Source organism: Diceros bicornis (genome assembly GCF_020826845.1).
Source record: "Diceros bicornis minor isolate mBicDic1 chromosome 21 unlocalized genomic scaffold, mDicBic1.mat.cur SUPER_21_unloc_1, whole genome shotgun sequence".
NCBI classification, from domain to species: Eukaryota; Metazoa; Chordata; class Mammalia; order Perissodactyla; family Rhinocerotidae; genus Diceros; species Diceros bicornis.
The window spans coordinates 4,657,015-4,684,249 of NW_026690885.1; the positions used below are offsets into that span (position 1 = coordinate 4,657,015).

Genomic DNA, 27,235 nt, shown 5'->3' on the forward strand with positions numbered 1-27,235 from the left:
TAAAGAAACTCACCAAGTTACAAGGATGTTCAGACAGTTCAATGAACTCAGGAATAAAATTAATGAGGAAAAGGAATACTTCATCAAAGAGACTGAAACTATTAAAAAAAAAACAAGCAGAAGTTCTAGATATAAAGAACATAATTAATGAGCTAAAAAAGAATCTAGAATCCTTAAAAAATAGAGCTGATATCATGGTTGAAAGAATAAGTGATTTAGAGGATAGAAATACAGAAATGCTTCCAGTGGACGAGGAGGAAGGACTCAGATTTTTAGAAAATGAAGGAATTCTTGGAGAAATATATGACTCAATTATAAAAGCAACATAAGAATTATACGGCTGGGTAGACGTATGTAATTATTAAAGACACATCCAAGCTATTTTTCACCAGCACTCGATGAGAGTTTCAGTGAACTGACATCTTCAACAACACTTGCTATAGTCAGTCTTTTTAATTTTAGCCATTCTCAAGTGTGGTGGAATCTCATGATGACTGTCACTTTCATTTACCCAAGGACTCATGTTGTGAAGGAGAAGGTAAGCCACACACAGACTGGGAGAAAACATCTGCAAAACATATCCCTAGAAAAGGACGTGTATTTATAATATATAAAGAGCTCTTACAACCCAATAGTAAGAAGACAAGCAACACGTCATGGCTTACCAGGAGACAGCAGACCAGGCCTGTGATGAGCACCAGGATTCCTGTCAAGCAGATCAGGATGAGGGCCCAGACGGGGTGGTCTGGGGAGACAAGTGCTGGGGTGAGCCACCTCCTGTCATCACCCCAGGGCTCCTGCTGACCCCACTGTGCCTCAACCGTCCTTGACAAGGGTTGGCCAACTTTCCTCATCATCCAAGACCCTGTGCGCATGGTTCTCTTCAATGAGGCACAGCATCAAGATACTCGCCCCCTACCATGGGCTGGGGCTTCCTGCAGGTTTACCAGGCTTCTCAGTCAAGGTGTCATCTCTGTTGGCAGAATATTCTGGAAGTGAATGAAATGGAGAATGCATGTGAGTGTGTTTCACTCTTTTTAATAAAACTTTTTGCACATAGAAAAATAAAGGAAACAGTCTCATAAACATACATCATCTAATTTAACCATGTATATTCCATCCAATTAAAACAATATTTCATCCATGTATAAATTATTAACACTTGCCACCCTTGATTCATCCCATGTTTTCAATGAAATATTAAAGTCAAGTAGACATCATCATGTTTCACCCCATTTTAGTTTCCATCTCTAAAAAGTGAGCACACTTTGCTACAAAATCCAAGACCATTATCACAGAACAAAAGTTTAATAAATTAAACCAAATTCATACCTCTGGGCACAGAGGCCTGAATTTGGGCTGGACTTTCTTATGACGGCCGGGGGGAGAATGGGTCATCACAGTTGGCAAGCCTACGGGATCTCTCTAAATTTGTAAATTCCCACTCAAAAGTGTTCTTCCATGCCTAGAAACACATTCATCCCCTTCTCCCTTATCTATTTGCTTAATATTCATTTTCTAGGATTAACCTACAATGTAATATCCTACAGGAAGTCTTCTCTGATTTGCACCTGCAAGTATGAGTTTGTTCACATCAAATAATTGATAATTTTCAATTCTCTATTCTTGTTATTGCCAGCTACAACATAAACTCCAGGAGGGTAGGACACGCAGCACCCAATGGGCATGGGAGGAGGGGTGCAGGTCCCCCTACTTGTACCTCTAGCCAGACAACCTCTTAGAGGTGTGCTGTCTGATATGGAGCAGCAACAAGTCTCTTTTTGAATTAAAATTAATTTTAGTTAAGAGGAGTGACGTCAGCATCATGGCGGAGTGAGCTTTCCCGTGAATTCTTCCCCCACAAGATACAACAAAAGTAATAGCCACAGACCAACAACGGAATCCCAGACAGTGAAAACCTAGAGTGGAGGGATCCACACTGCCGCACATCTGAGAGCGGAACGTGCTGGGCCCCCGGAGGAAGTGGGGAGAGGTAAGGAGAACTCCGCTCCCTCCCCATCAGATCAGCGATCCCGGTCTGCGCGGCTCCCAGAGAGGGGGGAGGGGCGGCCCTCGGCGGGAAACTGTAGCTCTTCGGGCTCTCTCAGCCAGTGGGAAACTCCCGCACAGAGGGCTCAGAGGAGCCACAGGGCTACCATCAACATCTGAGCACCCCAGAGAGCGGATAAAGAGGGGCAAATGAGAAGCCTCCCACGTCAGGGACCCAGAGGGCAAAAGAGAGAGCTCCCCACTCCCCGCAACCCGGAGTCTGCAGCTCGACCAGACCTAGCGATCCGAGGCAGACCTGAACAAACTGGACTGGACCCGTGGATCGCAGTGGGGAAAAAAACAAAACAAAACAAAACTGCGGATCGCAGCAGAAAAACTGGGGCAGAGCGCAGGGGGCTTAGACTACACAGCCCTTTACCACCAGACAGTGGTGGCAGGTGGAAATTGCAACCAGAGACTTCCAGGATGAGGAAAATCAAAACCAACACAGGAACCACAATGCAAAAATATGTGAAATCACCAGACCAGAAACAAAATGACAAGCACCCAGAAATCAACCCCGAAGACACAGAAATCCATAAACTAAATGACAGAGATTTCAAAATAGCTATCATAAAAACACTCAACGAAATACGAGACAACACAGACAAACAATTAAATGAGATTAGGAGTTTCTTCACAAAAGAGATTGAAATCATAAAGAAAAACCAATCAGTGCTGATGGAGATGAAGAACACAATGGAGGAGATAAAGGAGAATCTGGAGTCTTTAAAGAACAGAGCTGACAATATGGAGGAAAGAATTAGGACTTTAGAGGATAGGAATACAGATATACTCCAGATGGAAGAAGAGAGAGAACTAAGACTAAAAAGAAATGAAGAAAGACTCCGAGAAATATCTGACTCTATTAGAAAATGTAACATAAGAATTATAGGTATTCCTGAGGGAGAGGAGAGGGAAAGAGGAACAGAGAGCCTATTCAAGGAAATAATAGCTGAAAATTTCCCAAATCTGGGGAAGGAGCAGGAAACCCCAGTAAGCGAAGCCAACAGGACGCCTATATATATTAACAGACAAAGGCCTTCACCACGACACCTAGTGGTAAAGGCTAGCCAGGGTCAACGACAAAGAAACAATATTAAGGGCAGCTAGACAAAAACAAAAAATAACGTACAAAGGAACTCCCAGCAGGCTCTCAGCGGATTTCTCAACAGAAACTTTTCAGGCTAGAAGAGACTGGAATGATATATTCAAAATACTAAAAGACAAAAACTTTCAGCCAAGAATACTCTATCCAGCAAAAATATCCTTCAAATATGATGGAGAAATAGTAACTCTCCCAGATAAACAAAAGCTAAGGGAGTTCATGGCCACGAGACCCCCCACTACAAGAAATACTCAAGAAGGCCCTCAGGCCTGAAAACAAGAAGAGAAAGGGAACACAAAGCTTGGAGTAAGGAGAAAAGTAGGTAGACAAAATCAGAGAAATAGTAGATCTTTACCGGAATAGGTTAGCAACCACTTAAATACTAAACTCAAAGATCAAAGGAAGAAATTCACCAAAAATAAATTTAACCTCATCACTGTAAACACACAGCCACAACACAAGATAGAATAAGGTATAACAAGAGCAACTTAGAAGGGGAAGAGGAAAGTGACTGAATTGACTTAGTATAAGGAAATAGGAGGCTATCAGATAATGGACTATCTCATACACAACATTTTTTGCCCAAACCTCAAGGTAACCACTAAACAAATAATCAAATTAAAACCACATATGATAAACAAAGAGAAAACTAGAAGAATCATAAGACAGAACAACCAAACTGAATTGGCAGTCCAAAACAAATGGGACAAGAAACAAAGGAAATGCAAAAGAACCAGAAAATAAGTGACAAAACAGCAACATTCAGCCCTCATATTTCAATAATTACCCTAAATGTAAATGGATTGAACTCTCCAATCAAAAGATACAGAGTGGCAGGATGGATTAAAAAGCAAGACCCAACAATATGCTGCCTTCAGGAAACACATCTTAGCACTAAAGACAAGCACAGGCTCAGAGTGAAAGGATGGAAGACAATACTCCAAGCTAATGGCAAACAAAAGAAAGCAGGTGTTGCCATACTCATATCAGACAAAGTAGACTTCAAGATAAAACAGGTTAAGAAAGACAAAGAAGGGAAATATATAATGATAAAAGGGACACTCCATCAAGAAGACATATCACTTATAAATATATATGCATCCAACATAGGAGCACCAATGTACATAAAACAACTATTAACAAACCTAAAAGGAGAAATCAACAACAACACAATAATAGTAGGGGATCTTAACACCCCACTTACAGCAATGGATAGATCATCCAGACAAAAAGTTAATAAAGAAATAGTAGACTTAAATGAAAAACTGGACGAGATGGACCTAGTAGACATATACAGAGCACTCCACCAAAAAACAGCTGACTACACATTCTTCTCAAGCGCGCATGGAACATTCTCTAGGATAGACCATATGTTGGGAAACAAAGCAAGCCTCAATAAATTTAAGAAGATTGAAATCATAACAAGCATCTTTTCAGACCATAAGGCTATGAAACTGGAAATGAACCAGGAAAAAAAAACTGGGAAAGTGACAAAAATGTGGAGATTAAACAACATGCTACTGAACAACCAATGGATCATTGATGAAATTAAAGGAGAAATCAAAAACTATCTGGAAACAAACGAAAATGATAACATGCCATATCAAACCATATGGGATGCAGCAAAAGCGGTCCTGAGAGGGAAACTCATAGCGATACAAGCCCACCTTAACAAACAAGAAAAAGCCCTAATAGGCAACCTTAAATTACACCTAACAGAACTAGAAAAAGAAGAACAAACAAAGCCCAAAGCCAGCAGAAGGAGAGAAATAATAAAAATCAGAGCAGAAATAAATGATATTGAGACCAAAAAAACAGTAGAAAGGATTAATGAAACAAAGAGTTGGTTCTTCGAGAAGATAAACAAAATAGACAAACCCTTAGCCAGGCTTACTAAGAAAAAAAGAGAAAAGGCTCAAGTAAATAAAATTAGAAATGAAAGAGGAGAAATTACAACGGATACCATGGAAATACAGAGGATTATAAGAGAATACTATGAGAAATTATATGCCAACAAATTGGAAAATCTAGAAGAAATGGATAAATTCTTAGACTTATACAACCTCCCAAAATTGAACCAAGAAGAAATGGAGAATCTGAATAGACCAATAACAAGTAAAGAGATTGAAATAGTAATCAAAAACCTCCCAAAAAATAAAAGTCCAGGACCAGATGGCTTCTCCAGTGAATTTTACCAAACATTCAAAGAAGATTTAATACCCATCCTTCTCAAACTATTCCAAAAAATAGAGGAAGATGGAACACTTCCTGAATCATTCTATGAGGCCAACATCACCCTGATACCAAAACCAGACAAAGACAATACAAAGAAAGAAAATTACAGGCCAATATCGCTGATGAACATTGATGCAAAAATCCTCAACAAAATATTGGCAAACCGAATACAACAATATATTAAAAAGATCATACACCATGATTAAGTGGGATTTATACCAGAGACGCAGGGATGGTTCAACATCCGCAAATCAATCAACGTGATACATCACATCAACAAAACAAAGAATAAAAACCACATGATCGTCTCAATAGACGCAGAGAAGGCATTTGACAAGATACATCATCCATTTATGATAAAAACTCTCAATAAAATGGGAATAGAATGAAAGTACCTCAACATAATAAAGGCCATATATGACAAACCCACAGCTAACATCATACTCAACGGGGAAAGACTGAAAGCCATTCCTCTGAGAACAGGAACGAGGCAAGGCTGCCCACTCTCACCACTCCTGTTCAACATAGTACTGGAGGTTTTGGCCAGAGCAATTAGGCAAGAAAAAGGAATAAAAGGAATCCAAATAGGTAACGAAGAAGTGAAACTCTCACTATTTGCAGATGACATGATTGTATATATAGAAAACCCTAAAGAATCTGTTGGAAAACTGTTAGAAACAATCAACAACTACAGCAAAGTTGCAGGGTACAAAATCAATCTACAAAAATCAGTTGCATTTCTATATGCTAATAATGAACTAACAGAAAGAGAGCTCAAAAAGATAATACCATTTACAATTGCATCAAAAAGAATAAAATACCTAGGAATAAATCTTACCAAGGAGGTGAAGGACCTATACAATGAGAACTACAAGACATTATTGAGGGAAATCCACGATGACATAAAGAAATGGAAAGATATCCCATGCACGTGGATTGGAAGAATAAACATAGTTAAAATGTCTATATTACCTAAAGCAATCTACAGATTCAATGCAATCCCAATCAGAACCCCCATGACATTCTTCACAGAAATAGAAAAAAGAATACTAAAATTTATATGGGGCAACAAAAGACCCCGAATAGCTAAAGAAATCCTAAAGAAAAAGAACAAACAGGAGGCATCACAATTCCTGACTTCAAAACATACTACAAAGCAATAGTAATCAAAACAGCATGGTACTGGTACAAAAACAGACACACAGATCAATGGAACAGAATTGAAAGCCCAGAAATAAAACCACACATATACGGACAGCTAATTTTCGACAAAGGTGCTAAGAACATGCAATTGAGAAAGGAAAGTCTCTTCAATAAATGGTGTTGGGAAAACTGGACAGCCACATGCAAAAGAATGAAAGTGGACCATGTGCTATCGCCATTCACAAAAATTAACTCAAAATGGATCAAAGACCTGAAGGTGAGACCTGAAACTATAAAACTCATAGAAGAAAATATAGGCAACACACTATTTGACATTGGGTTTAAAGGAATCTTTTCGGATGACATGCCTACCCAGACTAGGGAAACTAAAGAAAAAATAAACAAGTGGGACTTTATCAGATTAAAGAGCTTTTATAAGACAAATGAAACCAGAATCAAGATGAACAAACAACCAACCAGCTGGGAGAGAATATTTGCAAAACATACATCTGACAAGGGGTTGATCTCCATAATATATAAAGAACTCACACAATTGAACAACAAAAAAAAAACAACCCGATCAACAAATGGGCAGAGGAAATGAACAGACACTTCTCCAAGGAAGATATACAGATGGCCAATAGGCACATGAAAAGATGCTCAACATCACTAATCATCAGGGAAATGCAAATCAAAACAACACTAAGATACCACCTCACGCCTGTTAGAATGGCTATAATCACCAAGACAAAAAACAACAAATGTTGGAGAGGATGTGGAGAAACAGGAACCCTCACACACAGCTGGTGGGAATGCAAATTGGTGCAGCCTCTATGGAAAACGGTATGGAGATTCCTCAAAGAATTAAAAATAGAGATGCCCTATGATCCAGCCATCCCACTACTGGGAAGCTATCCAACGCACCTGAAATCAACAATCCAAAGAGGCTTATGCACCCCTATGTTCATTGCAGCATTATTCACCATAGCCAAGAAGTGGAAGCAACCTAAGTGTCCCTCGACTGACAATTGGATTAAGAAAATGTGGTATGTATATACAATGGAATACTACTCAGCCATAAAAAAAGACAAAATCGTCCCATTTGCAACAACATGGATGGGCCTGGAGCGTATTATGTTAAGTGAAATAAGCCAGAAAGAGAAAGACAAACACTGTATGATCTCACTCATATGTGGAATATAAACCAACACATGGACAGAGAAAACTGGACTGTGGTTACCCGGGCAGTGGGGGTGGGGGGTGGGCACAAGGGGTGAAGGGAGTCATATATGGGGTGATGGACAAACAAAAATGTACAACCCAAAATTTCACAATATTAGAAACCATTAAAACATCAATAAAAAAATAAAAAAAAATTAATTTTAGTTAAATAAAATAAAAATTCTAACCTCAGTAACATTAAAAATCAGTAACAATAAAGACCAGTCACAATACCATCTTTCAAGCACTCAACAGCCACATGCAGCTATGCACTGGACAGCACAGATATAGAACATTCCACCACTGCAGAAAGTTCTAGTGCATTGGTGCTCATCTAGAGCGGGACTTGGCAAACTATAGCCTGTGGATCAGAAACCACATCCACTCCCAAACCTGTAAGTCTGCTTCACACACAGCTGGAGGCCCTCATTGACCATCGGGCCCAGTGGCTCTCAGTGCAGAGATAAGGAAACAAAAGTCCAGAGAGGGGAGGTGACTAGCTTGAGGTCACAGAGCTGTCTAGGAGAAGGTGAGGGCCTCCCATACTACACTGGTGTCCTTTTCTCTCTCTCAATGGTGGCTAAAGACTGGGGGACTATGCCACATCCTGCAAGCCTGAGAAAGTTCAATGTTCTCTCAGCCCCAGGCCTCCAGAGTCCCCAGAAAGGCCTCACTTCCTTTCCCAATGACCAGGGAGCCTTACCATCCCCAAGGACATTCTTTCCGTCCAGGGTAAAGTTCTGCAGCTGGGTACCCTTCTGGTCAGCCGCAGGAATTCCTCATAGATGGCAACTCTGTCCAGTCTCTGTGCCAAGGCGGCTGGGTACACAGTGAATCCATTGCAGTGTGGTTACCATGGGGGACCAACCTGGAAGGACACAAGGGATGAACAAGGGTGTCTGGAATTCTACCCTGATTCTAGATTCCCTGCTTCTGGGTCCTGTCCAAGAGAACTTTCTGCAATAATGTCAACATTTGCCTGCACTACCAAATACACTCATTATTAGCCCCATGTTGTTATCAAGCACTTAAAATGTGGCTAGTGTGTGTGAGTGAGGAACTGAATTTCTCATGTAATTTCATTTCAAGTAATTAATTTATAAATAAATAACCACAGGGAGAACATTTTTGAAACTCTGGAGTAAGGACGCCTGCAAATGCATAAAAACAATGAGAACACTGGTAAAAATGGTCAAAATCAACTTTTCAGAAGTCTAGAAATTAATCAAAGGCTTGCAAGAATCTGAGGAGGGTTTAGTGAAGACACACGGTGGAATCTTGATAAAGGGAGCAAACTTCGTGGCACTATAACTTGCACTATTCCCATCCTGCTCTCACAACATCCTCCATAACTGTGAAAACCGTCAGTCTCAGAACCATGGTGGCTGAGACAACCAGCAGCACAGCAGCCATAATGGGTGTGGAGCTCTGAAAAGACCCCTCCCCACCCAACTGCAACTAGCTGACCTGCCTGGCAGCTCCCCAAAAACGCCCCATGTTCAGGGCTTGTCGTTACTAGACTCAGAGCTTGCCCAGGGAGGAAAGTCTGTCCCCAAGGCACTTGCTAAAAACAATCAGCGCTAATTGTTTTCTATTGTAGCTGCCTGAGGGAGTGATACCAGCTGAGGCAGGCAAGAGGTGAGCCAACAACTTAGAAGAAAAACTGGGGGAATGAGATGTCCACAGGGGGCTTTGAAAATCTCCAGGGTATTTGCGGGCATCTAGAAGGCCACAAGGGCTCAGGCCTGTGGCACGCCCAGGAAAGATTGAGAACATCTTAATCTCTCACCTCTAGTTGAAGAGTTGGGTTAATATCTGAAAACTTGATTATGTAATACACCATAGTAATAGAATAACGGCCAATACCACACAATCTCGACCACATATACAGAAAAGAATTTCACAAAATACAGCGCCCTTCATGTCTAAAACAGAAAACACTGAACAAATTAGGAATAGAAAAAACTTTCTCAACCTATAAACAGCATCGATGAAAAACCCATGGATAACACCATATTCAATGGTGAAAGACTGAAAATTTCCCCCTAAGACCAGGGACAAGACATTGATGTCTGCCCTCATCTCGCATGTTAATCACAGGCACCAGAGGCTCTGATAAGGGCAATTAGGCAAGAAAAAGGAATAAAAGAGACCCAGATTGGAAGGGAAGATGTAAAACTATTTGTTTGGCAGATGAGAAGATATTGTATCTAGAAAAACCTAAAAAATACACCCCACACACACACAATATGTGCATCGTATCCCAATAGGTGTATAAAAAATTTTAATTGCCCCATCTGGTTAGTGGCTCCAATATTGGAGAGCACAGGTAGACCACTAATATTTGTTGAACTTTTCCAGAAGAGGAGGAGGAGGAGGATGCTGGAGGTTGGTGGCCCCAAATGTTAATGCTTTTCTCAACCCCCGACAACCTATGGAAGGAGATGGTAGGATTAGCTGACAGGGATGTGGGGCAGAATGGGCACTATGTCAGTGACTTCCAGATCAAGGATGTGTCACGGGAGCTCAGAGCCATCAGCCACCAGCTCAACCAATGCTTCCAATCTCCTCAACCTACATCAGGTCGGTGACCAGACAGGAGTGGAATATGTCTCACAGCTGGCTGCCTCTGTAGAGCTTGGTGACCTAGAACAAACGCGAGGGAGAGTGGGTGAGATGGAGGTCTCCTGGAGACGCAGGGGGCCACTGGAGCCAGTGAAAGATCACAGACCTTGGGGCAAGGGAGACCTGACTTCAAATCCTGGCTCTGCCCCTAACTCACTGTGTGACCTTAGGCACAATAATCCCCTTTCTGAGCTTCAGTTTACCCATGTGAGAGATGGGGAAGGCAGCTAGGACATCACCTCTGGACACTGAGAGAACCCAGGCACGCAGGGAAAGTGAAGGGTTGAAACAATCACGTAACAGATGTAAGTCAGACAGAGGAATGACGGTGCCCTCAGGGCAAGGAGCGATGCGAGAGGGGAGACCCCACCTGGTCCTGGGTGTCCCTCAGCAAGACGGTGTATTCCCAGGATGTGGGCTCCGGGTTGCTGAGGTTCCAGCTGATGATGTGGAAATGTAGCTGGTGCTCTCTCTGGATGGATAAACTCTGGGATGCAGAGCCTGGAGCCACCGAGAGGAAGAGCAGACAGGTGGAGACTCTCCGCTCCCAGCACAGAGGCATGGTGGCCCACGGGGTCAGGATGGTGGGTGCAGACGGCGTCCACACTGCTGGCTTCCCCATCCTTTTCAGGCCTGGAGAGAGAGGGATGTGGGGACTCTAGAGAGAGGTCCTGAAACCTCTGGGGTGCAGGCCAGAACAGGAAGGAGGAAATGGGAGGACAGGGGGGAGACAGAGAGGGGTGGTGACAAAAGTGGTCATTAGGGGCAAATGCTCAGGGGAGGGTCTCACCTGAGGGAGACCAGTCTGCAACTCAAGGAGAAGAGGCCCAGGCTGCTCTTCTTGAACAAGGATCCAGCTGGGGAGGAAGGAGGAGGAGGATGAGAGGAGGGACAGGGAGTGGGGGAGGGGCTGGGTGGGATTTAACCCAACAGGAGCTGCTGGAACCAGGGTCTCCCCAGGCTCTGCAGGACCCTCTCAGTGGAGTTGAACATGGCTGAGCAGTTGCTCCTGTCTTATGAATACCGGAGGGTGGAGATGGGGAAGGGGACTGTGAGGGTCTTCAGGTTGTGCCCCAAAGCTGCAAGACGAGAGGGAGAGCGATGGCCATCACTGAGAGCTGGCCTGAGACCACACCAGAGTCCTGCACTCATTATCATCTGTCGTCTTCTCTCCCAGGGGCACCACCACCCACCCGTGTGGTCACCCAAGTCAGAACCAGCACATCTGCTCAGCTCCTCCTCCCTCCCAGTAACACCAATTCCAGTTGCACACTGGTCCTCACATACACTCCCTCTCTCCATCCCTGTCCCAGCTCAGGTCTTAACTTCCTTCACCTGGACCAACACCCCAGCAGGCTCACTGGATGCTCTGTCTAAAGGATGTTCTACATGGACCACTAGAAGGATCTTTCTGAAATGAATACCTCACTAGGGCCACCACTGCTCTAGTACCACCCATGGCTCCCTATGGCCTTCAGTGTTTAGTTCAACCTTCTTGACCTGGCACTCAAGGCTCTACTCAATCTGGCTCCTGCTCACCTTTCAGTCTCATTTTATCCATGTACCGCGGGTTAAACTTTATGCTTCACACAACCCAAATTCGTTTCAATTCTCCCCATATGGCATGTTGTTCTGACCGGAGCCTTTCATCATGGAATCCTCTCTGCCAGGAAAACCCTTCATCCTCTAGTTTCCAGGGTCCCTCCTACTTATTCTCAAAGACTCCATTCTGGTGAAACTTTCTCTAGCAAGCTCTTCCCCTCCAAATCATGCCAGGCGCCTCTCCCCGAAACCTCCCACATTGTACTATAATGGTGTGTTAATTTCACAAGATTAGGGGCTCTCTGAGGGCTGGCCTTAGACTGAATCATCAGTATAATCTTTGTGATCAACATGATTGCCCTAAAACCAGAATCTCACACTGTGGCTTCCCAGCTCCTGGATCACAACTGGCTGGTGGAGGTGTGGGGCTGGAGAGCTTCTCTTGGGAAGGAAAAGGGGCCCCCAGACACCTGTGGTGGCTTCTGGTGGCACAGGTGATGATGAAGTATGCAGGGACGTGGTGGCTGGCTCGGCAGCTGTGGCGAGGGCTGTCATCAGGGAGGGACAGAGTGGGAGGAGCCCCCAGGCTCACCCGGGCTCCAGCAGTGGCTGTGCCAGGACCACCATTCACAGGTGAAGCATAAATGAGAGTGAGGGGAGGGGTGACTGTGTGAGTGGAGAGATGAGCAAGCCTGTGGATGAGAGGAGCCCAAGAGAGAGAGATAGGTGAACAAGAGAGACTGAACACAGAGGAGAGACAGATGGACGGGCAGAAAACTGGACAGACGGATGGGACACCTGGAAAAGGAGGACCAAGGGCGGGGCTTCAGGAGAATTAAAGTGAAAACCACGTGGGGTCAGAATGTGGTGGAGAACACGTCTGTGTCTAAGGCTTTCTCACACTGGGCTGGGACTCTCCACCAGAACCCGGGAGGGAGAGAAGGGATGAATTAGGGCCCTTCCAGGTGCTTCCCTCACCAAGGACAGTGGGTGAAGGAGAACAAGTGCTCCCCAACCCCAAATGCGGACGGGACCCAGGACATCAGGGCCAGGAATACTCACCGGTGGTAGTCGGGGCTGCGGCTCCATAGGTGTAATCTGTGGAGAGAAGGCGAGAGGAGCTGAGCAAGAGTTGGGGTGAACATAAAGGATTAAGGGAGAGGGAGGGTGTAGGGAGCTTTGTGGGGAAAGCAGCGGGGAAGAGGGGAGTGGTGTTCAGGGGGGAGGCAACGAGATGGAAGGTGGCTGGACCCAGTGATCACACAGTGATGAGGAGACTGATCCCAGACCAGGAGCATAGAGAGATGGATCATAGCTCACTTTAGAGCAACGGAGGCAACACAGAACTCTGACTGGGAGAGAGAGTGTGGCTGTAGCACAGCCCCTCACCACTGATGTAGAGGCTGTCCCCGTCCAGGGTGAGGGAGCCCAGGTGGGTGACGCCCTGGGTCTCATGGCACGGCTCCCAGTAGAGTCACTCTCTGTCCAGCCCAGGACCAGCGGGGGTCAGAGTGGAAGGTGCAGATGATGTCCACCCCAGTGGCTGCCCCACCCTTCTCAAGCCTGGGGGAGGGAGAACCTGGGGACATGGAATACTGAGCAGGGGTCCTTCTGAGGGTGGAAAGCGAGAGAGGGGAAGGGAGGAGGCTGAGGGAGAGGCTGAACGGGCTGCTCTGATGTCTGGAGAGGCTCTCCTCGGTGTCTCCCGTGTGAGACAACCCCCTCACAAGTAAGGCCTGACTTCCTTTAGGATGTGGAGGGGGGCCTGTGAGTGACAAAGAGGGGTGAACACACAGACCTGGGTGAGGGGGCGCCTGCAGGTCTGCACGGACAGCAGCGAGGAGAACAGTCAGTGCCCTGTGCCATTTGACACATGCAGGCAAGAAAGTACCGTTACCTTCTCGCGGTTCTACACTCCAAGGTCTTTTCTTTCTACTTCTTTCCTGCTCCACAGCCATCACCCAGGCCTAGGGAACAGTCACTTTATTCCTCATCTTATTCGCAGCACCTCCCATCTTGCCTCTTCAGTCTACATTCTTAACCATGAAGTCCATCTGAACCCACGTGCTTAGACCAAACGCTAATCACATCATCCTTCTACTCGCATCTCTCCAGAGTCTTTCCACTGGTCTTGGAACAGAGTCCCAAGTCACCCCTGATCTGGTCCTGCCTGTCCCCCCTCGCCGGCGTGGCTCACACCCCTCCCCCTGTGTTGACTCGGCTCAGCCATCCCTCTTCTCAGTTCACGGACACACCAGGCTCTCTGCTTCAGGGGTGTCCTCATGCGGGTCCCTCTGTCTGAAACGCTCTCTTGAACACACTCCCACACCCTCACTCCAGTCTAACCCTCCAACTAGCTAAATCCAGTCCCAACTCTAGCTCTCAAACTAAATATCAGTCCTTCTCAAGAGGGCTTCCCTGCCCCCTCAGGTTGAGTCACCTTGTGCCAAACTCCCACATCACTCTCATCAGGAACTGTCTAAAATCCAAATTCCCAAATACAAGATAAATTCCACGGAGGTGGGACAAGGTCTCTCTGGTTCTCCAGGTCCCCATGCATGTGGCCCAGGGCCTGGCTCGTCAGATGAGGAACCATCCCGGTTTGTCTAGGACTGCCCTGGTTTGAACACTAAACGTCCTGTGTCCTGGAAATCCCCTCTGTCCTGAATAAACGAGGATGGTGGGTCACCATAAATTATAAACTCAAAGACTATCTATTACATGACAAGCACACATTCCCCTCAAGAACATCACAGGAAAGCTAGAATGAAAAAGCCACACACACATACACACACAATTAGTAGAGGCCAACAACTAAATACAAAATTACTTAACAAGATTCTCTGCAACGTGAATCACCAGACTGGTATTTCAGAAAAGTTTCAAGAAACAAAGTTAATTCCCTTTAGAAGGCAAAGTGGTGAGGACAGTCTTTTTAGAGACTAGTGCCCTGCCCTGTAATCTACAGTGTTGCTTAGTACTCCTCCCAATGATTTGAAATGGCATAAAGAAAAAAATGCTCAAAATAAATCTGGCTACTGGCAAATTCAATGTTAAATTTGTTATTAATACAAAGAAGTTCCAATCATCTTTTTCCCTAAATGCTCCTATATTTCAAATTTTTGTGGAGGATTTATAAGACTTTAGAAGTCAAGTTGAATGGGTCTAAGGAATGTTGCTGAGTATCCCTGCTAATATTTAATGGGACGTCTTCTAATACTACATACACACGCAAAACATTTCTGTATTTATATTACATATAAATCCTGATTTTTGAGTATTATGCAATGCCAGTAAATCTATATTTTCTACTATAATACACATTTGCAGTTATTTACACTTGTTTTATATGTTCTTATTTGCATATAACTGTACTTACTGAAATATTTACCACATAGAACCACACACAGCTTACCGTCTTTCCCTTGAATATAATCCATCCAAGATCGATAATTTTTCTCAAGATACCCTCACTCTCAGTGTCCATGTGGTGACAACCTGAGCCCAGGAAAGCCCACTAGCAGGTCTTCTGCACAGTGGAGGCTGCCGGAACCTGCTGGTACCAGGTCCACAGGGTACTCACCTGGTCACACAGAAATCCATGGATCAGTGAGGACAGGTGGACCCTGAGGCTGGTTTCACCTCAAACTTGAGCTCCACGGATGTTTTCGTGTCTGAGGGGGAGAAACAAAAGCGCAAACAAGCTTTTGAGGCCTTTTCTAGGGTGTTGGATGGAAAGTTCACCCCATTCACTTTTCTTTTTTGTATTTACTGATTTAACTGTAACTGTTGGCTGTGACTGGATTTTCCCGATTCCTATCCAGTCACCTGCTCCCCAAGATGGGAGGAAGCAGCTTGGTGCTGTGTGCACTTGTGTCGCTCAACTCACTTGGCTGGACAGACACTTTTTGGTGACTCTGGACCCTTTAAACAAGCTTGTCATTTATGGCCCCTGTAAGTAGCTCGCTGACTTGTAAACATTTCCCACACTTCATACAGGGCTGGGGAGATTTTCAGGCCCTGGAGCAGGTTTCCCAACCTCGGCACCACTGACATTTGGGGCCGGATGATTCTCTGTCGGGCCGTCCTGGGCCCCGGAGGACGCTGAGCAGCATCCCTGCCTCCCCCCCTAGATGCCTGGAGCGCCCCCATTAGTAACAACCCAAACACCGCCTCCAGACGCGGATAAGCCCCCTGGGGACAAAATCACACGGAGGACGGTGACGGGGACTCTGAGGAGGGGCCGGCGGCGCCCGGAGCCGGGAGGAACAGCAGCCTCGGGCGCCCTGACGAACAGCCCGGGGGAACCGGGGCTCCGGGGGGACGGAGGGACGCCGGGCCGTGACGGGGCTGCCCGCGGCCGAAGCTTCTCCCTGGACCGCGACCGGAGCCGGGACCGCCCGCCACTCACCGCGCCTCGCCCCTTCGGCCGAAGGTCCACGGGAATCCCGTCCGCGCCGAGAAGACTGGACACACCGCGCAGACCTCCCGCTCCATCCACGGCGCCGCCCGCGCTTCCGCTTCCGGTCTCGGGCGGGCGTTCTGGGAGGACGCAGGTTCGGGGAGGACGGACCTTTGGGGGCTGTGGGTTGAGGCCGCGGGGGGGACGGGGCGGGGCGGGGCGGGGCCTCTCACCCCAGCCTCGGGGGAGGTGTCTAGTTTCTAGAGTTAATGTGAGACCGGTCCGCGGGCTGGGTCAGCACCAGGGACAGGGACCAGGTCTAGGGGCGGGGCTGTGGGTAGAAACCAGGTCTAGAGGCGGGGCTGTGGGCGGGGACAAGGGTGCGGGCGGGGCAAGGGGCGGGACCAGGCTGTGGGCGGAGCCAGGCCCGAGTGCTGTGCAGAGACCAGTTCCAGGGGCGGGAAGAGGCGGGGGTGGGGCTGGAATAAGTCTGGCCAACTTCACAGTGGGAGGAAATCAGCTCCAGGGGCGGGGCTGGAGGCGGGGCTTTACGTGAACCCCTAGACTGTACAGGTAGCTGGATGTTGAACAGCTTTTCTTCATTCCTTTCCTCACGTTTATACAGCCTCATAGAATGATGTGCCCATATTTAGAATTATAAACTTTTTGTGCGTGTTTGCTGTTCTTAATTTCATTAAAAAATTGGATCATATATTCACATTTCTCTACAACTTACTGTCCCAAGCAGTATATAACGCTACTTTAATTTTAATTTAAAAATCTGGGGGGAGGGAGGCCACTACGTCGTAGATGCACGTATAGGAAAACTTTAAAGAGTGGTGCAAAGTCAGTAAAATATTCTCACTCTACCACTGTCTCCCAGTCCTTTTGCACAGAGATAAACATCCTTTTCTCCTCTATCCTTCCAGACATACTGTGTATATGTGGGCCTGTGTATATGTTCAAGCCCAAGAGGGAGGTCCCCAAGCAAAACCTGAAGCCCATGAATTGTCTCATGCGTCAGAAGTTACTGAAAAGAGATTTAAATTTCTGGTGGAAGGAGATGAACTAGTGATGAATCCATAGGAAGACAAGAAAGAAATAAGGGAATTTTACCATTTAAAAGGTCAAAGGAAAAAGTGAGAAAGAAAATGTGTTCATAATATCTGATGTAGCACATCTCTGGATAAGATTCATATGCTATAAAATGGTAAACACTTATGTCATAAAACAGTAGACATTGAATTTTGATTTATCCTAATTCATTAAATAGTTATATTGGGCAAGGGGAATTATGTTTTTAATGTATGTAAGAACTCTTCATGCTGATTTTTTCAGAGAAGAAAGAAACTATAAATAGTCAAAAGATGAAAAATGAAAAAGTGTATGAGTAGCTAATATAGAAATACAGATTTTCAACCAGATAATTAAAGAACTTGTTTTTGGAATGAGAGTCAAGAGTGGGGAAGGTAGATTTCATTAAAAGGCTTGAAGTATTATTTGAGAGATGTGCGTATAGACACAAACACACGCACACACAGGAGCCTGAATTTCCATTCCAAAGGGATCATCGAACTCTACAAATAATTTGTAAAAAGGATTCACTTTACAACAGTAGAACATATTTTGAAAACTACAGACTTCAAGCATAAAAAAAGCTCTCATCATCCCAGTAGAAAAATGAATGGGGCATCACTTTCCAACCGACATGGTGATAAGCATTTGACATACATTACTCTTGAGTATTTTCACAGCAACCCATAGGAAGATGGTATTATCTATCTCCATTTTGCAGATGAGGAAATTGGTGACAGCATATTGCTAAAATTTTCATATAATTTCTCAATAGATGTTGTTTTATGTTAAAATTGTTTATTGAATTTTCTTTTCATTAATAAAACAATATATGCCATTCTTACAAATAAGCAAAGAGTGTGTAAAAACAATTTAGCAAAACGACAGTTTTCTTTTGATATAATTAAATATAACAATCACTTTATTATTTTTCTGCTCTCTGCCTCACATCTAGGAATATATTTCCTATCCTAAAGGCTTACTAGAAAACTCTACTAAAAATCAAGTATCAGGGAATACCCATATTATGCAAGGTTCCTGAATACATGCAAAAAAAGCCATTATAACAAGTTTTTGTACAAAAATCTTCGATCATTCATGAACTGATAACAACACAAATCATGATTAGGCAAGGTATTTCTGTAGAATGACAAATATTTAAACTTTATACATTTAGAAAGTAGTTCATTACAGTAACTAATGTGTAGAAGGAGAATTTTTTCAAACTCACTAAGTGCCAGGAAAATGTCTGACAAAATGCACCGCAATATTATTCACAATAGCCAAGAGATGGAAACTACCTAATTGTGCATCTGTGGGTGAAAGGATGAAGAAAATCTGGGGCATCTGTACAATGGAATATTATTCAGCCTTAAAAAGGAAAGAAATCCTGTATTCAGAATTGCTTGCGCGGATCATTTCAGTAGTCATGTGCTTTCTTGCTTAGTCCCCTCTGGTCCATTCGCCAACCAGAAACCAGGGTGATCCTTTTACAATGTGAGTGCCACAACCTCTAATGGATCCCTAAAAGAGGCTTTGGAGGTAGGCTGCCTGGGTACCAGATGTGTGACCTTGGACGTTTATATAACCTCTAATGTTCCTCATCCATACAATAGGGGTTACTAGTATTGTCTCCATAACATTGTTGTGAGGATTAAATGAGTGAATACATGTCAGATGCCTAGAATGTGCCTGGCACATGGTAAGGCAACATGAAAAATTTCACTGTAATTATAACCAAATTAAATATTGTGATGGCCTATTAATTAAGTTGAACCATATGAAATTTCTAATATTCACCCATTTTGACCCATTATTATGGTTGAATAAATGATAAAACTCAGTCTAGGCAGGTTGTGTAGAGTCAAAAAGGATTGGATAAATGAAAATATTATTAGAAAAAATAAGCTGAAAAAGATGGCTTTGCAATTTACAAAGCAGTTTCTCATACTTTGTTTCATTTAATCTCTATAGAATGCTTTTCAGGGTATTATTACCACTGACCCTGAAGGAGTAACTGACTTGCTCCAAATCACACCACATTAAATAACACAATTAGAGTGGAAACATCATTTCGAGTATAAATCCCATATGATATTTTGTTTTCCCTTCATAATATCATCCATCCTCTCAAGAAAGTGATGAAATAATGCTGATTCATAGGAACTTAGTCTTAAAGAGACATACTCTCAGATGATAAACACTATGTCTTTGAAACAGGGGTGTTGCGAGAAGAAACATGGGACCCATGCTTTCTGGGTTTTCAAGTCCATGCTTAGAGTTCTGGGAAAGAGTAAAAGAAGGGAAAGGGTGAAAAACAGTCCAGAATGAAAAATGTTTGATGTATATGTAACTTTATTGATCACCTCAAGATTCTCTTTTTGTTTATGGTCTGTGTCACCCTACTAGAATATAAATGTTCTTAGGGTAGATCACTGCTATCTTGCAGCAAGTGGTAGGCTCTGAGTAAATATTTATTAAAGGAATGAAAGTGGCCTTGAATACATCTGCTCTTGACTCACCAGAGAACAGCCCCATACTAGGCAAATGGCATCATTAGTAAAATTTTAAAAATCATATCCTTATTAACTCGTAACCATGGATTCAAGGCTCCCATTTACTTCATACTTTCGAAGTACAGAAGAATTCTGGTGTATTAGGGAATGTTTCCACAGCCTTGCTGTAAAATAAAGCAAGACTTTGTGGCCCATTGATTGCTGGTTCCAGCAGGGCCCATCTCTATACTTACCTCTAAATAATTAACTATAGATTTGTTATCCCAGTGAACAGCGATTTGGTATGGAACCTGTTTTATCAGTGTCATGCAAAAGTAGACATTTGGTATGTCTTGAAGTGGTGATATGGATAATAATGTTGATGCAGAAGAAGACAACTAAAAATTCTCTCTGATCTTTGTTAAGTGTATCTGGGTGAAGGGTATCTTGGAATCACTGGATTTCAGAACTCAAAAAGACTCATCCAACTCTTCATGTTACAGGTGAAGAAAATGAGGTCTAAAGAGGTTGAGAGATTTGACCAGGACTAATTCCTGGGACTAGAGAGAGATCCTCTGATTCTCAGCTGACCACATTGTCATAGCATCTCCAGCTCCAAACAGCCAAGAGAAGCAAGTCTGTTGACTTCCAGGTAGAAGTGATTCCCCTGCACGTTTTTACTTTCTCTTAGATGCCTGCTCTGCCCTGACAAGGAATTTATCTGGTGTTTACGCTACACTTAAGAAGAGGAAAATGCTCCTGGCAAACATTATTGTGATTCAGTGTGGCACTGGAGAGCACAGTCATGAAAAAATGAGAATCAAAAGAATAAGAGGTAATTAATATTAGAGAAGAAGAAAATCTATTATTTGAGTGGGACATAACTTATAAAGTTTACAACTGGTAAGTAAGTTGAGTAATGTGAAAGGAAGCTAGATTCCTATATGAAACATCAAAAATACTGTTATATGAGCCAGAATTAGTTTAAACAAAAAGGAAAAGACAGGGTGAGTCCACTCTCTCCTCTTGACCTGGGACGCCCAATGTTCCCTGCCCTTGGACAATAGAGGTGCTGGTTCTCAGGCCTTCAGACTTCAGCTGAGTTATACCACCAGCTTTTCTGGTTCTCCAGCTTGCAGATGGCAGATTGTGGGACTTCTCTGCCTCCATAACCTCGTGAACCAATTCCTGTAATACATCTCCACATCTCTATGTTTATATATATTCTATTTCTGTTTCTCTAGACAACCGTGACTAATACACGTGGATGACAAAGTCCATAGTAGGTGCACAGAGAGGAACTTTCGCAAAGCAAAGGAGGCTCCCCCACCCCACAGGAGAAAGCAACTCATCCTATCCTGGCAGCATGCATCAGCACATGCACGCGCGCACACACACACACACAAACACAGCTAACTTTAGAAATGTACTCAAGCTCAAACTCTCTCTCTCTGCCCTATAGGTCATCGCAGTGGTTATTTCCACATGGCATGTTATAAATTCTTTGCAGTTTATTATGTCTTTCCTCGCGTTAAGACTAGGTCAAACAGGGGCGGTGAGTCTGTTTAGCTTTTTTGTAGATCACAGGTTTTACACCAGAGTTTTGCATGTAGTAGGTGCTCTATAAATAGAACGACCAAATAGTTTTCTCTCCAAACTGGAACATATTGAGGAATGAAAAGGGTAGTATTAATAATTATGATAGGACAACAGGAAAAATATCTGCTGAAGACAGAAATTGAGGATTTAAAAGGTAAGGTGAACTGATCAGTTTTACATTTTAAACAGATCACTGTAAGTAGAATCTCGTAGGCTGATTACAGGGAGAGAGGATTTGGAAATCTTAAGCTGTAATTGCCAATTTATTGCAGTATACCAGAAAAACTTGATATCTTTGCATAAATGTAGTTAAGTGGATGGGTTTAAAATATTTCAGGAAGTGAACTTTTAGTATTTGAATTAGATAGGTAGGTAGGTAGTTAGGTAGGTAGGTAGGTAGATAGACACATATAATATACGAGCTCTTTTTGTGTGCCAAGCCATATGAGAACACTGTTGAGGGAAACATCTAGAAAATCTACATTAGTCATGTCTATATGGAGTATCCCATTTAGTGAGAACTGAATATTGAAAGAAAGAGATGATGCACATATAAGTAAAATAGAACAAAATATCAACAAAGAGGAAAAATGGAGTTTTGTAATTTAGGTTGCTAGAGCAGGAGAGTTCACTGTGTGGGAATGGTATTTTGTGTCATTTCTGAAAGGTGATTAGAAATGATTCAAAAGTGAAGAATCTGTAGGAGGATTCAGGAGGGTGGATGGATGGGTCATTGATATGAATGTGGGGTGGCAGAGTGTCCAGAATGACACTCAGGGACAGACAGGATATTAGCACAAACAAGTGAATTTGGGAACACTGAGAGAGAAGTGAATTATTTGGGAAAGTGTTTTTTTCAATTTGGAACCTGGACACTGTGAGTCGAGTCATCACTGATGGGCTGAGTGGGCAGGTACATATTTGGGCCTGGGGGGCAGAGTCAGATCTGTGCTGATTCTTTGAACATTTTTAGCTCATTAGTGGTATTTGAAGCCAGGGAAATGGATATGATTGCCTAGTAGGAGGGTGCAGGTGGACAGCAGATGTCAGAGCAGGGCTGACTTCTGGGAAGCATCAGGCATTGTGGGTTGGTTATAAAGAGAAGCCAACAAGTGACTCAGGAAGTTTGGAGCAGGAGAAGGACAGTGTAGCACTGGTGGATCCCAAGGACAAATGAGCTTTCTAAAGGAACTTGAAGGCCACAAAGTCACATGCTACTGCAGGACATGTCAGACAAATAATGAAAAGGCCACATTGGAATAGTAAGACCCCTGACCTGTGAGCTTAGCAAGAGAAGCATCCACAGAATGGGGACATGGGATCAGTTGCCAGTGTGGAAACAGGCATTGGGATGTAAGTGAACTTTTCACAATGAGTCCCTGGCAGGAGGAGGAGAGGGAGGACATCGAGGGTGAGGGGCATTAGGAACAATGGATGAGGGATTGGTTTGTAGATGGTAGAGATTTGTGCATATTTGAAACATGAGGCATGATCCCAGTAGGGAGGTGATTGAAAGTACTGCGAATATTGAAAGCATAAGGTCATTGAAATGGAAAGATGAGATGAAAATCAGAATGGTTTTAGCTAAGAAAGAAATATATCTGTATAAAACAACAGAAATGGTGTGATAAATGAATTGCTTATGCGGAAAATTTCTAGATCTGATGACTAGAGTGTGAAATAGTTCTTGTGTGGTGGTTAACAATTTGTCTGTGAGATATGAAGTAGGTCAAGAGAAAATAGTTTTATGGAACTCAAGAAATGGAAAGAAATTAACAGAGCATTCAGGAAGCGTTAGAGAATGCATGGAGGCCCATTGGTTGCTGTTGATTCTCTGTTGGGACCCCCAGGCTCCTCGTGTGCTCTCTCTTCAGCGGTGATCCTCAGTGCAGGTGTCAACATGGCCTGGCAGGTATTTGGAATCATCCAAAGTCAGAGGCTTGCAGGGCAGATATGATGAGAGTAAAGAATTAGGGAGCGTTGTCAGTGGGTTATTGAAATGATGGACCACAGAATCCAAGATTAATAGGGAGGAGTAGGAAGAGAGAAGGAAGAGAGCCTTGTTAAGATACTCTAACTGGAGTAATCTATTTTCTTAAAGAAGGGTTGTATACAGTAGAGTTCTTTGTGTAAAAACTAGAAATGTGGAAATGTGTGGTGGGAATGTGGTGTTTCTGAGTTACTGATTTGCAAGCAGGAGAATTTTGGGTGAAAACAGGCTCTGGGTGTGGAAGTGAGTATCTAAGGGTGGAAGAGTGCGTGGTTTCATTAGAGATGGGACACTCAAAGGAGTTATGGAGTCCTTGGATCTCTGTGTCCCAATAACGTAGGTTACAGGGTACCAGCATGTGTATAGTTGACAATGATAGAGAAGGGAAGAGAATAACACCCTTAAGCAAGATGGAGGAGGCAAGTTGTTCTGGATTTGCACTGATAGTGACACATCAGCTTGATAGGGTCCCAGAATCCCAATCTCAACGTGTGATGCCTATATCAGCAGCATCAACATCAGCTGGGAACGTCTTAGAAATGAAAATTCTCCGTTGCCTCCCCAGACCTACTTGGGTTGAGTTCCAGCAATCTGAGTTATAAAAACTCTGCAATGATTGTAATGGACAGTATGATTTGAGACACGTTTCTCCAGGGAGAGAAAGAGGGTGCAATATCCAAATGAGCTGCGAACATTCTCCATGGATGGTAGTCTTCATCCTCCTCTTTGTTCAAATTTTGCATTTTATTCTGTTTTTAAAGAGAAAGCTCAAAAAATATGTCCTAACTTCATAGTAGAAACAATGAGACCATGAAACTAAAACCAAGTAGAAAACTGAAGTTCTATACAGTCTGAAGGCTGAGCAGCTGTATATTCCAGAGGTCAGTTACTAGAATCACTTCCCATCCTGGCAGTGAGGTCATGTGCAGTCAATGGGAGGAGACCTTGGAGAATCCCCAGCAAGTCTGTGGATACAGGAGACTGTAGGGACTCCAGGCCTGCAGCAGTGAAGGAGAACTCTTAAGTCCTTTGGATTCACAAATACCTTAAAAACAGTTGCACTGGGGGGTCCAGGTGAATCCCTGGGCCGTGGCTGGAGCTGAGGGGTCTGCACACCAGCCCTGAGCCCACCCCTAGCCAGTGTCCATATTGGGCAGAGATGAGTCCTGTTTTGGGTCTGGGTCTCTCATAGCCCCTCTGCAGGCAACGAGCATCTTTTGGAGATATCAGGAGACAGACACAGAAAGTGAAGAAAAGCATGGGAGGGAGTGACTGTGGCCTCGAGGACAGACGAGATTGCCCGGGAGGCAGAGAGAGCAAGGAGCCAAGAAAGGCATCCTGAAAACACAGTGAGGAAAGCAACATCGGTGCTGAAGAAAAAGAGAGTGATGTGGTTGAGAAATTCCCCATGAGACAGGCTTGACTCTCACAGCATCTCTTTGTCACGTCCATCGTGATCTTTACCTTTCATGATAACATCAATTTTTATTTACGATGATTTTTCTTCCTTTTTATATTAAAATTGATAGGATAATCGATGCTGAGGAATTAGTGTTTTGAACTTATATCTGTTTTTTCATTGAGTGTTAACTCAATGAAGAGATGATACCTACTTGAATGAGATTTATCTTTTAATATATATTAAATCTGATTCCATAAATTATTCTCATTTTGCATGTAATTTTTTTTTTTTTTAGCTGAGGGAGATTCACCCTGAGCTAACATTTGTTGCCAATCCTCCTCTACTTAGTATGTGGGTCACCGCCACAGCATAGCTGCTGAGTGTTGTAGGTCCACACCTGTGAACAGAACGTGGGCTGCCAAAGCAGAGCTTGCCAAACTTAACCACTAGGCCAGGGGCCAGAACTATGATTTTGCATCTAATTTTAACATAAAATCCATCAATCTTTCTCTTCTTTGTCACATGTTAATTCAGACATAGGTCATTTCTGTATCATGAATTAAGTATCTCTTGTTTGTTACCTGGCAAACCTGTGTAGCTTTGATTTTGGAATCTTAAAAATGAGCATACCCCCTGGAGGCATTATTTTCCCCGTAGAGAACCTTGGCAGCAGACTCATTGCCTTCCTTCCCACACGAGATCCAGAGTCGTGGAAATGTGTTCACCTTGCACACAGCACAGAGCACATAGGAATTACTCCACAAACATGTGGTAAGTGAACAGTTGGTGGCATCATCAGGTCATTCACAGAACGAGACTGAGAGAGAGCTTCCTTAGGTCAGGAAGGAGAAGCACTCCTTTATATTTTCAATCAATGTTTTAATTTGTAACATTGTAACGTGAACACCGAGTATACTATTTGTATCAAAATTGTGTTCTGAAAGTTTTCAAAAATCTCTAAATCTCAGAGTAGAGGAAAATCAACCTCTGTGAACCTGTCACTTGCTTCAAAAATTATCAACTCGTATACCATCTGGCTTCGTTTATCCTCACACCCACCCCGCTAGAGTTAACCAGCTGAGATGACTGAGAGCACATCATTTCAGCTGTAAATATTTTCAGTTTCTCTTACAGATGAGGGATTTTTTGAACACAAACACACTAATGTTATCACACACAAAAATAAAAGTGTCATTCCTATAATCAACTATCTGGTCAGTATCCAAAGTCCCCCAGTTTTCTCAAGGTGATTTCCTGGTTTTGCATTTTATTGGAGTCAGGATCTTTAAAAAACCCTTTTTTTGCAATTGGTTGATGTGTTTCTGAAGCGCCTTTTACTCTCTTACTAGTTCATGCATCTTGATGCTTGGGTGGGATATGCCTGTGTGTGTTTACATGTCTACACCGAGGTGTGAATTCTTTCTTTCCTGGATGGCAGTGCCCTGGCAGGAAGGGCCTGGGCTGTGGGAACCAGGATTTCTACTCTGCATCTGGCTGAACTGAAAAGGCGTCCCTGGGTGACACTTGCAGCCTTCAGAAAGGAGAGGGAAGAAGTACCAAGGAATTCAAGACAATGGCCCTTGTCTTACAGGGTGTTTCCAGGGCATGATGTTCAAAATGGCGGGTGGTAACCCTTTAGCTCCTAGTCGTAGGGTGGGTTCTTGGGGTGAGCTCAGAGTAGTGTCTGTTTACTACCCATGTGGGAAGCGTTTCAGTATTTTAATTGGTAAGATTGTGTCTGTTGTGTCTGTGTTGTCTAAGATGGGTTGCATTCCCCTGCTGGACCCACTCCTATACCTGCCGCTCTCGTGCCTCATCTTTCAAAACACCCAACAGGCAAGATTCACAGCCCTGTAACACACATCCACATAACCACAGCACAGACTGGGGAAAAGAACACAGTCATCCCAGGGGCTACGTGCTCTGTGCGCTCAGGCCCAGCTGCCCCTTTGGGACAAGTCAGTAACAACACGACTGAGTGTGTAAACTAGTGATTGTCTGAGACCATGGACCTCAGAACACCAGGGTCCCAGATGTCACCCTAGGCAGCAATGGACAGTGTGGGTCATTCAGTGGCCAGGATTAAGGTCTGTTATCTTGGCAAACCAGAGCTCACCCCTGATCCATCAGGCACAGCCAGGGAGGAATGGCCACGATGTACCTGACAGAGAGGCTGGGGGCCTTCTAGGGAATTTCTGCCCAAAAAGAATCATATAAGGAAGTGCGGGGATGCTGGAAATCCTAGTTCACGGGAAGTGGTGAGGTTTATGGAAGAAAGTCCTGTTGTAGGTTTAAAAGCTGCATCATGAATCTTTTCCTCTGGATATGAAACAAGTGGGAAAAGGACTTC

At 43.8% G+C, this 27,235-nt stretch overlaps 2 long non-coding RNA genes across 2 annotated transcripts; both read right to left on the reverse strand.

Moving 5' to 3' along the window:
- Positions 1-717: 717 nt before the first annotated feature.
- On the reverse strand, positions 718-10,769 carry LOC131401895 (uncharacterized). Its single transcript, XR_009218092.1, has 3 exons — positions 10,752-10,769; positions 8,460-8,624; positions 718-989 (listed from the first exon to the last, which is right to left on the reverse strand). It is a non-coding gene; the product is annotated as an uncharacterized LOC131401895 (long non-coding RNA).
- Positions 10,770-12,556: 1,787 nt separating this feature from the next.
- Positions 12,557-13,481, reverse strand: LOC131401898 (uncharacterized). Its single transcript, XR_009218097.1, has 3 exons — positions 13,313-13,481; positions 12,986-13,021; positions 12,557-12,615 (listed from the first exon to the last, which is right to left on the reverse strand). It is a non-coding gene; the product is annotated as an uncharacterized LOC131401898 (long non-coding RNA).
- Between the last annotated feature and the right edge of the window lie 13,754 nt (positions 13,482-27,235).